This window comes from Myxine glutinosa, chromosome 4, assembly GCF_964187855.1.
Source record: "Myxine glutinosa chromosome 4, kmMyxGlut1.1, whole genome shotgun sequence".
In the NCBI taxonomy this organism is placed as follows: Eukaryota; Metazoa; Chordata; class Myxini; order Myxiniformes; family Myxinidae; genus Myxine; species Myxine glutinosa.
Window position 1 is genome coordinate 76,902,789 of NC_136264.1, and position 12,223 is coordinate 76,915,011.

Genomic DNA, 12,223 nt, shown 5'->3' on the forward strand with positions numbered 1-12,223 from the left:
CGATTCGCGATAAGGTCTATGCCTTAGGGCTGCCACGGTCGACGGTATCAACCATCATTCATGATAGGGAACGTATTCTCGCATACGTCACTGAAAAAGCGCCGCTGGCTAAGACTGCTAAAATGTGTTTGTGTTCAGAAGAGACGCCATGTTTAAGGTGAATAACATAATCTTATTAATTTTATTTATTATTCTTTACAAATTCATTTATTAATTGTGTTCATTACTCATTAAAAAATACGACTAAAAAATGTTTTCAGTGTTCTTTAAGGTTTAGCGATAGTTATATACTTTCGCGAGTTATTTACTCTAGTTTTACGGTGTTTGTCTTCATTTTAAGGCATTTTAAAGGCTTTTTTTGTTTGTTTTTTGTATACAAGATCGAGGCTCGTGAAAGAGCTAAAAGGCATTACGCCCAGTTTACGTCAAAAACCGAGTTACGTCATGGCTTATGGAACCAATTAATGACGTAGGCCGGGGTATTACTGTATATATATATAGGTACGTGCGAGGGTTCAAGAGTTGAGAGAGTTCGGGGCATGCTATATATGTATATATATATATATATATATATAAAGGTTAGTTTTCCCCAGTACTTGATTTTCCCTCTGTAACTTTCCCTTTACGTTTTGATTAAGCCCAGTACGTTTTGCTGAATTAAATCCTCCTTTAAACAACATTTACCACACTGGCAAGACACCAAGCAGAGCCGATCGGATTAAGCCCTGCTTAATCCTAATCGGAAACTTTTAGGTCCTTAATCCTAAAAGGACCTAATCGGAAACAGGCCATGCCCATGAGGGACATGATTAGCTCAGAGGTTGTGGGCGGGGAAAACTGGGAGGAACATTCGGTGATTGGCTCTCAATAGGAAGAAGAAGAGCTCTCTCTCTCTCTCGGCTCGGACAAGAAGGCTGGCCATTTTCTGTGTTGGCGGTTTTTGTGCGCACTTTTGGAGAAAGGGGAGCTCTGGGCTGCATTGGATACACTTTGAAAGAGGGTTGTGACTGCTTGAGTGGGCTGAAGGCTGTGCCGTTTGTCCTAGGGAGAGCGAAAGAGGGCTGTCTCGACAACTTGCCTCACGATCCTTGGCACCATCGTCGCCATCTTGTTTGCTTCCCGAGCGGGAGACCCTGGGCCTCGTCACCACCACTCCCCTCAAAAAGGGCCACTTGAGGCCAGAGCGAAGTGCCAGCACTAAAAAGGACATTTTCTTCCATTTATTTTCCCCTGTGTCTGTCTTTGAGACTGTATGGTGGATCCTCAAAGTAGGGAATTAGTTTTTCCCATAACTTTTATTTCATCTTTGATTTCTTTTTATTAATTCATTTTACTGTTGTGTTTACTTGTTTATGGTTCGGGAATAAAACCGTGTTGCTTTTCGTTTCATCAGATAAACGTCTCGCATTACTTCATCCTGCATCAAACATCCTTCATTACTTCATCCCTGGTGTTGGGCTAGCGGCTGGTGTTGGGCTAGCGGAACCCTGGTGTTGGGCTAGCGGCTAGGGTGCCGGCTTAGGATACCTAGGATCCTGGGTTCGAATCTCGGTCGATCGCCGAATTAACGCCAGGGGGGGTTGACTCAGCCTGTTCATCCTTCCGAGGTCGGCTAATTGAGTACCAGTTCACTGGTAATTCCCTGTTTGTCGTTGAAGGCGGCAAAAAGGGTTGGCGTCAGGAAGGGCATCCGGCCGTAAAACATTGCTTCAAAAAGGGGACCAAAAAACAACAACTACCACGGTCCCCGAAAAGGCCAACCCCCGCTTTGCGGGGAAAAAATGGCCTCTAAACGGTGGTTTTATTACTTCATCCTGCGCACGTCATAACCACCAAAAATTCTGCTGCCGCCTCAGGAGTAAAGACGTTTGGCTATTCATCATCCGGCGGTCTTGATCACTGGTGACAGGACAGTATTTTGTCACAATCTTTCTATGACGGTGTTTGATGCCATGAACTATTTAAAAAAGCATAATGCAAAACTATGAGGCATTTCATGAGACCAACATTTAGGGAAGCTATTTTCTCATACAATTGCCCACAAAGATTTCTACCCTACAGTGTTTAAGATTCATTGAAGAGCATATGGGCAATGCCATTAAGGAACCTAACCATATGTTTACTTGCAAAAATGACGTTATGAAACCATGGATCGTCACTGGAGGATACATCAATATAGCAAAGTGAGAGTGCTCCCTGCTGGGAGATTGTTGATTCATTCCTCCTGTCAACCACATGTCATGCTGCATTTTTCGTCGATTTCTGGTCGTCTCGGATCCATCTCTGGGGGAGGGGGGGGGGGTTCAGTGCAGGAGATAGCATTAGGATTGGCAAACTGTACTGTTCGTTCGACTGGTTAGTCCTGGGTTTCTGCCCCTTTCTTCCATCCTATTCTAAGCAATCTACTGCTTCACTGGATAATTCACTACCTGAGACTTGGAACTTCCTCTGCTATTTGGGCTGTGTTGTTGTCACCTCGAATTATTTTTAGACTTCTCTTCTCTCCTTCATATTCCCATTCACATGGTCTATAATTTAATGCTTGTTCTTTTCAACAACTTTATAATGATGTGCATGCTCATCACTGCAGCCCGTGTACTTTCGTAGACAAACAAGGCAGGGCAATTAACATAAGAAAATGCAAAGTCCATCTTTTTTTCTTTTTATGTAATTGGCTGATGTGTTCCGCATTCTGATTGATCTGGTTGATTTACAGGAACTGAATACATTTCATACACATATGCCAGGTTGGTTCTTGTCCAATTAGTAATAGCTTGTAATTTGTTGCTGATATGTGCACTACTTAAGCCTGACCAACTACGGCTTTTACATGATAGCAACATGAACTTTTAAATTCTTCTTTGTGTACCTTTGGGCAAAAGAAAATCCTCACTATTTTGAAGAATTTGAACATCATCCTCCCCATGTTATGATGTGGGTTGTTTGGGCAATTAATTGGCCCTTACTTTTTTACCGGGCTCGTGAACGGGGAAGCTTTATCTGCTAATGCCACAGCAGTTTCTAATTCCAGAACCTGTTAAACTTGGAATTGATACCACAGCAGTTCTGTAACAGGATGGTGTTCCAGCACATTATTCATGTTTGGCTCAAAATTATCTGGATGACAACTTCGCAGGTTGGTGGATAGGCAGAGTTTCAACGATGGAATGGATGCCTAAGTCCAGATCTCACAACATGTGGGAACTCTTTATGGGAATTGTTAACCAGAAAATATCTGCAAGTGTACGATTTGAAAGCAGCTATTACAGCTGCAATGGCAGATATCACACATGACATGAAGATGTCTCAGAGTATGTGGCGACGCTTTCGCTTTTTTATGTGTGTTTGGATAATGGCGGTGATCATACAGATACATGGAACTGAATGTTGTCTCATTTATCCCCCACGTTGTGGCTACCCTGCACATTTATTTTACAATCTAGTAGTATGAATATTGCTTCGAGTCTGAACAATGACCACGTGTAGAAATTGAGCAAGCTTGAACTGACAGTTTGTAATTGGCTATGTATATTTGTACTCCCAAAGTTATCCTGCATGTTCTACAAGCAAGGCGCATGAGTGTGCAGTGATAAACATCTGATTCCAAACCACAAGTAGTTACATCGAGATAGCTGCAGTGCACTGATAAAGTAACTTAGAGCTCATACTAACACCTTACCCCATGCAGTGTTCAAGTATATCATTCAATTGAAATAAAATAAAGATTGTAAAGGTCGTAGAAAAAAATCCAGAAGTTTAGCCATTGATGCAGTGTCTTATAATTTATAAACCACCTTATTTAAAACGTCCAAGCACCGATAAACGGAAGTGTTTTGAAAGTAGCAAAAAGGCCATTAGTGTACTACATTGTTCAAGTATACAGGGTGAGTTAAAAGTCCGGAAACAAGGACGAACACGTTTTTTTCCACTTGTAACATATTGTTATGAATTAGGGGTAAAGGAATATCTAGATCCAGGTAGATCTGCATAGGTAGGTGCTCGACTGCCATGATAGGGAACCTCACCTGTAATAAGTTCTGTGTGTAGCCCGAATGTCGGATGAAGCTTGTATCTTCGTCCCCGCCATGATGGGGCGGGGCATGGTAATTAGTACAGGGATTATGGGTAAAATTCCCTTGTGTGTCGTTCCCTCTGTGAGCCTTATGGCAATACATCCTATAGACACTTAGATAGGCTCATTAGCGCACCACACATTAAATAATTTCCCCCCGCCACCACAATGACTTTGGAAGAGCCAACAGGCAGCAGCCAAGCAGTACGCCACCATGGGCCACAAACATCGTGCCAGGCAGGCTGGAGCCACGCCCAGGAGAACGTGTGATTGGTTGGGGTAAGAAGCTGGCCACTGATTGGTGAAAGGAAGGTGGAAGGAAGCAGCACACTGATTGGCCACCGACCGTTGACACCTTGGCCAATCAGTGCGGAAGGCGCGAACATTCAGCCAATCAGTGCAGAAGGCGCAAAACCACTACTTAGAAGCAGGTCGCTGATTAGAGGGCAAGGGCCGGTGACGTCAGAAGGCGGAAAAGACCACAAAGAAACGAGGACTGGTTGGTAGGAGGGCTGACGTCAGACCGCAAATGACAAGACGAATGGCTCGCCGGCATTTTATCTCTCTCTCTCTCTCTCGCTTTGGTTTCTGCCCTTCCCAGACCTTCTTTCTGCCCTTGCTTTTCATTCCGTTTGGACTTTTCTTCCTGTGCCCTCTGCGAATTTGCCTGCTTGACGACGGACGTTTGAGTGCCATCGATTCTCCTCCCTGGCGTCCACGTACGAGCGAGGCTTGCTGCTGGAGCAGATGAGACCGGGGCGAGCGGGTGGCTCGGGGCCTGGCTGTGGGCGAGCGGGGGCACATCGAGGCCTTTCTTCGCGACAACCAGAGCCGCGTTGGACGACGGACGCTGCACATCCAGACAGATAAGCACAGACGCGCAAACAACGGTTCCTTTAATTCATTCTCCCATCGTGTGTATTTGAAGTGTGTGTGTAAGAGCGCTCAATAGGGTGTTTAGTTTTTATCGTTGCGTTACATTGTTCTCGGGTTCCGTAATAAATATTTCTTTCTTGTACATTTTACCTCCTGTGTTCATGTGAGATTAATTTGCAGGGTTGAAGACTGCTGGTGAGATCGCTACAGGTAAGAGCTCGCCGCTTCCTCCTCTTCCTTCCATGCTTGTATAGTCAAAATCCGTCATTGAATAAACACCTCCATTAAAGTTTGTTTGGCCATCCGCGAGCCCACGGTATTAACCGAGGGCATTCGCGCGACAATATCTTTTTGCAATAAAAGTTTCCTATCCTTCCTCTGTTCTCAGACTTTTGACTCACCCTGTATAATTCAATTGAAATAAAATAGTCTTTAAAGGTCGTGGAGAAAAAAAATCCATACGTTTACCACTGTCGATGTAGTGTCTTCTGCACCACCTTATTTAACATGTTACTTTAGTTTATCATGCCTGTTGTTTGTGTCTTTTATGACATCCTTAGAAACATTAACATTCCTGTTTGGATTGATTTTCAATTTTGTTTGACTGCCAGACAGAGAGTAAAAATATTATCTCACTCCTCTCTGAGCATGTGCGATCAGGACAAATTCAGAGCCAAAGTATGTTAAAACAAAACACTTGTCTTCCTATTCATGTTCCATTGTTCCAATTTGTGTTCAAATCTTCAAAATATAACATTCGATTTAAATAAATTGTTCCTCAATCATGAACTCACGATTATAAATTGACGACAGACAGACAAGAAGCAATTGCTTAATCCCACTTGTGTGGGGTAACCAGTTTTTGGCACGTGACAAGTGCCATTGGGGAACAACACCAGATTATTTTGCACATATGTAAACAAGAAATGTCATTAAATGAAACTTTTAATATATGACAAAGCCATTTCAGAAGTGTTGTGTACATTGTTTTATTGAACGTGATATCATAATTCAGTTCTGTAAAGATCAATACTGGTGGTGGTTGGGCAAAAACAATACCCTCCACTATTCCACCCTGAAATTCAATGAACTTTTGCCAGCAGCGTGGCTCATGAAATATGGCAGCATGGTAATCGCCAGTCAGAGATGCATACACGGCATTGTTGATACGAATTGTCCAATCTCATTCCAACATTCCTGCTATGGTTCCTTTGTCTTCAGATCCAGGAAATAATCACGAGGAATCCCAGTAGATTCCACTGCGGAATGCCTTAAACCTGCGGTGGAGAGTGTCACTTATCAATTGCAATGGTTGATTGGCCTTCACATTCCTGTGACCAGCCTGGATAGTGCCATGCACCTCAATTTGGTTTTGTATGAAAGGGGGAGATCCTCTAAAAGCCTCCATTTTAAGTTGATAAGGTTTTCCCTGTGGAGGTTTTCCCAGCCCAACATGAAGTTTTATAATTACACGCAAGTCCACATCCGATAGATGCACTAGACATATGCCATGGTCCATTGCTCAGCTGTACCTAGGAGCAGCACCTGTACATTGCTACATTCTAAGCAAGGAAGGTTGATGTTAATCCTCCGCACGATGACATGTGAACAGCTGTGGGCAATTCAGCAGGTCAAGGCGGTATACCAAACTTTTGAAATCGCATTCGTCGAGACAAGAATGACCAGCAAAACGCAGCTGTCTGTTTATAGGTTTGCGATGCAATAAACGGACCGAGACCCAATAGACGGGTCAATATACTGCCTGACCCCAAAAAAATTGCAAATTTTTGTTTTATGCTTATTTCTAGTAGTTTATGAAGTGGAAGACAACATATTAAAAGTTGGACAATTTTGACGCATGGGAAAGTCCCTCAGTGACGTCAGAAAACAAGATGGCTGCCGGCAGATAAAACGTAAAAAAATTGACTGATAATCATCAGACCACTAACAATTTAAAGTAAATTTTGCACCAATATTTGTATTATGATCGTTGCTGGTAGTTTATCCAGTGCTAATCCTGAGACCATTCGCAATTTAAAGTAAATATTTGCACAAATATATGTTCTTTGATTGTTTCTGCCAGTCTATGACATGGAAAGCCACATATAAAAAATTGGACAATTTTGACACATGTGGAAGTACCATATGCCTTCTAGTCTTAGATTCCAGTTTCATCGTCCTCCTCCTCCTCCTCTATGTCTGGTTCAACACTCATATTGTCACAGTTGCTGTCCTGGCAATGTCCACATGCACTGGTGCACTCTAATCCATGCTTCCTACATGAACACCTTAGTGTTTTGCACCCCCCTGAACAGTTGCAGTGAATCATCTGAAGTAGTATGTCTGGAGCAGGGCTTTTGTCTGTCATCACTGGAACAAGTTTTCCTCCTTCTACCTTCCATCCCCACTCCGTTGGCTCCATTCCACAACAAAGGCCCATCCATTCCATTACCTGGTAATAGGTCCGCAGAGAATGAAACTTGCAGGCAGCGGATGTGGGTGGCAGTCTTTCAGGAGTGACAAATGCCTTAGCCCTTGCAACCTTTTTGCAGAGAATGTTGTATCTGATCGATGCCAATGAGTCGTTCTGATTTGCTTTAAACAATGCCACCATTGCTCTGCAGCCTGCAGTTTCAATAACATCCTGACTCTGCTGTGGTTTACAGAACACCTTTGAGCTGTCTATCAGTTCCTTTTCTTTCTTGATGATTCTTTGAAACCCTGACTTCTTTGCAATCCCAAAGACACGAGACGTTGCATCACAGCCAGTTAATGCATGAAGGAACAATATATCTCTGCAGGCTGCATTTCCAAGTATCTGCTGAAGGACTTTGATATTGTAGACATTTGATTTTGCCTTGTCAGAACGGAAATAGAGTTCAATGCAGTTTGTCTCCACCATATAGAAGAGCAGGAGGAGAAGGAGATCTGTATCTTCTCCAATGAGGGTTGTAGATCTGGAAGCCGCATTTGCGACGGCCGCTTTTGCAATCTCAACATCAGCATCTCCCTCTGCTTGGATCACCTCACAGCCTTCCTTGTGCAACACCTCTATAATCAACAGTATCATTGCCTGCTTGTTTGACTCATTCGACAGAAAGTCCTCCTTTTTCCCAACAAATTTTGTTGACTCCGTAATGTTAACCTTGGTGGCATTCTTGTTTCTATTCCGACGTTGATGAGAACAGTCCTTTGTGCTTGGCCCAGCCTCATAACCATCAAACACAACAGTAGCTTTGCCATAGTGTCGTACTGTAAATGAGGCATATTCATCTGCAATGGAACTGTAGGTGAATCCCTCTGTCCACTTTAAGCGGTGAATAAGTGATCCCCCGTCAAGAACATAGTGATCTGTTCCTGGAACTGTCTGGTTGACAGCATTGTCAGATTTGGTTGTAGCATAATTCCTTATTGCCTCCGCCAACTGTGGTTTATCTGGCTGGCGCAGGATGTTTTTTGCCTCAAAAAGAGACATTGGGTATGGGCAGAGTTCATATTTCATCACTTCACCTATCTGGAGATCTCCCGTCTGTGACACCACTAAGAACCTCTGGAATAGTAACGCTGGATCTATTGTGCGGTCCTCAGCAACTTTGACTGCCCTGCTGAATGCAAGTGTCTTGGCTTTAGAACTCCTTTTGTGTGAATAGGAGTAAGCTGGGTGATCATCCATCTTCTTGACAATGTCACTACCTACTTTGAATAGGTCATGAACATTGACATCCTCATTTGCAGTAACCCCTGTGATGATATTGCGCAATGACTTGTCATCAGAAAATGGTGTGAAGCTGTCCAGTTTTTCGGCAACTTTGCCACGATCAGCTTCATCTCGACTCACCCTGGATGTTGTCAACTCCTTATGTTGTTCACTTGTTGAGTAGCTACTCGAGGTCAGTTCTTGCATAGCAAGGTTGTAGGAGGACGATATGGTTGAAGACAGAGTCCAAACTGCTCTCTGGTGCTCTGACATCCCACTTCCTCGAGTCAGCCCCCCTTGGCTTTTCAGTGAGCGCATTAATGTCTGTTCTATCACAAGATCAGAGCCTAGGCCAGCCCAGTATTGGTCACTGCGCCGGATTACATGATAACCAGATTGGAACTTCTGATGAACCTCAGGGTTGTCATCCTCTAACGCAAGCATCTTCTCGAGATAGAGTCGAGCTGACTTCAGGTAATTGGGATGGCCAGCAGCTGCAAATATCGGCAAGCAAGCTGATATGGCTTGGAGATGCATCTCCCAGGACCCCGTCCGATCAGCTGCCACAAGTGCCCTTGCAATTCCCAACATACGCTGGTAGTTGATCCAAAGTGCACTGGTTTTCGAGTCCTTTGCAAGTTTATTCCTTTCCTGATTCAATCTATTGTCAATGAAATGAATGCACTCTGATTGCAACACAGACTCTATAGTGTCACTTTCGACAGTCTCCAGGGAAATGTACAGTCGCTCCAGTTCTGCCACTTGTTCTTGAAACCCAGGGTCAACTTCCACAATCTTGCCAACAACCTGACGTGTAAGACACTGATCCACAAGCAAATGGCCACGAAAAGCACGTTGCACCGCCTTCCCACTCAGCATGTGCACAACAGCATTTTGACCATACACTGTTTCCAGGATCTATAAAAAACCAAAGACGTTTTCGACGTAGTGAATCGTGCATGGTTTTGTGACATTTTTATCATGTCAAAATTTTTTACTTTCCCATGGTCCATTTCTGTCCAACTTTTGATATGTTCCTAAATAAGTCTTAAAATATAAGGAAATGCAATAAAACTAAAATTTGCAATTTTTTTGGGGTACGGCTGTTCTGGTTGTATATTGACCCGTCTACAAGTGTCAGACAAGGATGTAATAAACAGGTGCTATTTTCTGGGCTTGATAGGCAAGAAATGCATTTTGGAGAATGCATCGAATTCAGTTTTCTGCAGAAATCGAGTCGAGATTGAAGCTTGAGTCTTACTGGAATCCCAATTTCTCTCGGGACCAGAGTCATCGAGCTGGAACTTAATAAATTGCTGGTTGTGATAGTCGCCGGCCATTTATGCCTTTACTCAATCAATCTGCATCAGTTTTCCCATTGTCATCTCATTTTCACAATGAAAATAATAAATACTTATCCCATTGTGTTCATGAGCAAGCCTGCCTCCCACCATTTTATCTGCTCCTTGTTGATACCTGTTTACTGTTTTCAGAGCTATCTTTGTCTGTTTGAATCCATTTGTTTGAACTCATGCTGTGTCAATTGTTAGTTGTTGCCATGGAGATGGCGTGCATTTTGCAGCAATGCTTTTTTGTGGATGTGACATATATCCTAATGGCCTTTTCCTGTTTTTCTTTTTGTAATTCTTTGCATTTACCTCTTCAATTTCAAACAATTTTTTTTTCCAAAGTACAATTCCAAACGAAAAAGATCATTCCATGCTGAAGGTCCATTACTTAAAGACCATAAACATGATTTATGACTTCACAGACAGAAACAAAATTGATAAAAGATTATGATGTTGATATTTATTTTCCTCATGAGGAATGTGTAGTGAAATATTTTAAATTTTCACAATAAAATGATGTGTACAATAAGTGTCTGATGGGACAGAATGCAGGCACATTAGGTGTATGCGGTCTAGTTGAAGACATGAAATACAGGATATACTAGAACGGCACTCGGTAGAGCGCATAACTCTGCCAGGCTGAACAGTTTACATTTTGTATCCCACTGAAAGACCGAATCTGGATTCGGACCTGAACCAAAATCTAATCGGCTTGTTATTGTTATCAAACCAACTCATCCACCAAGTTTAGTTATTTATTTGCATTATTTATTTGTACTGCGTTATTTATTTCAGGTCCTGATCACATGGCTGTGGCGTGTGTGTCATAAGAAACGAAGGGAAAATTACAGAGGCAACTACACACAGGGAATTTACCCTTATACCCTAACTAATTAGCATAGCTCCACCCCTCGCCATGGAGACAAATATACACTTACGCGACATCCGGGCCTGACTTAATTACAGGAAGGTTTCTTCTTCTTCTTCACGACATTCGGACCACACTGCCCTATACAATCCTACCTGGTCTAAGGTATTCCATTGCTACCCCCACAAACGTTAAAGTATTAATTAATATAGGCTTTGTCACAATGTTATCATTGTTGTTGTTATTTATTTTGGAATTAGAATGTCATGTCGTGGAAACACGCATTAATCTGCTCCTCTGCGCTATCTATGCCACTGCCCTCTATACACCTCAACATGATGCACATTTAAAAACATGGGAATTTTTTTCATATTATTTGTAGTTAATTAGCCTAATCAACTCAGATCATGACGATGATTTTGGTGTATCAAATTCCACATCAGAAAGTTCCAGTACAACTCCACAAAAACATGTCACACACACGTCCAAGAATAGAGGGGAAGAACAGAGGTGTGTCTGACAAACAATCAAAATGATTGACAACTCGATTCAGGAAGGAGACCGAGCGAAACTCACTTTGGGTGGTGTATAAACGAGAACGAGCGAAACAAATGATCAGTGTTAAAGAGCATAACCCTCCCTTAACGTATAAGCCCCTTGTTCTATTTTTGTAAAACCCCAAAATTATGTGTTTTTAAAATAAAAAGCACCCTCACCGCTCTCAATCCTCTCTCTCTCTCTCGAAGACAAAGGTGTAGAAAGGATGAAAACAAAACGCCAAAGCACACAGGATGGAAAAGGAAAGGGAGAGGGGCAGGAGAGGAGAAAAACACACTGAGGACTCACCACAACACAGAGCAGTTGCACACAACCACCATCTTGCCACACCCAACACACAAACAGCCAGGAGAGAGTGGAAGAAGAAGAGAAAGACAAAGACTGTGACTGTGCTGGGTGTGACAGGCTCTGGATATAGCCGAAGCCTTTGAAACCTTAACACGGAAAAATGGGTATTTCTGCTTACCTCCCGAAAGTGGAGTCAATGTGGAAGACATTGTACTTGCAGCTGGCCGTATCGGCAGGATCGACAAGGTAATCGCTGCATCGCGAATGAATAAGCGAATTGTTATTTTTGTTTCGGACGAAACCGATGTTCCTCGAATTGTAGAACAGGGATTAACGGTTCTTGAAATCTTGAAATTCCTGGATCCACCTCTGTTCCACCCCCAGCAAATGATAACAACATCCCTCCTCCCCAGGGTTGCCAACTAAAATATTACCAAGGAGCAGCAGAAGGCCATGTCAAGGCGCGGCAAATGGGCCAAAAAGCGCCCAATGTTTTTAATTGTTCAGAATCGCCT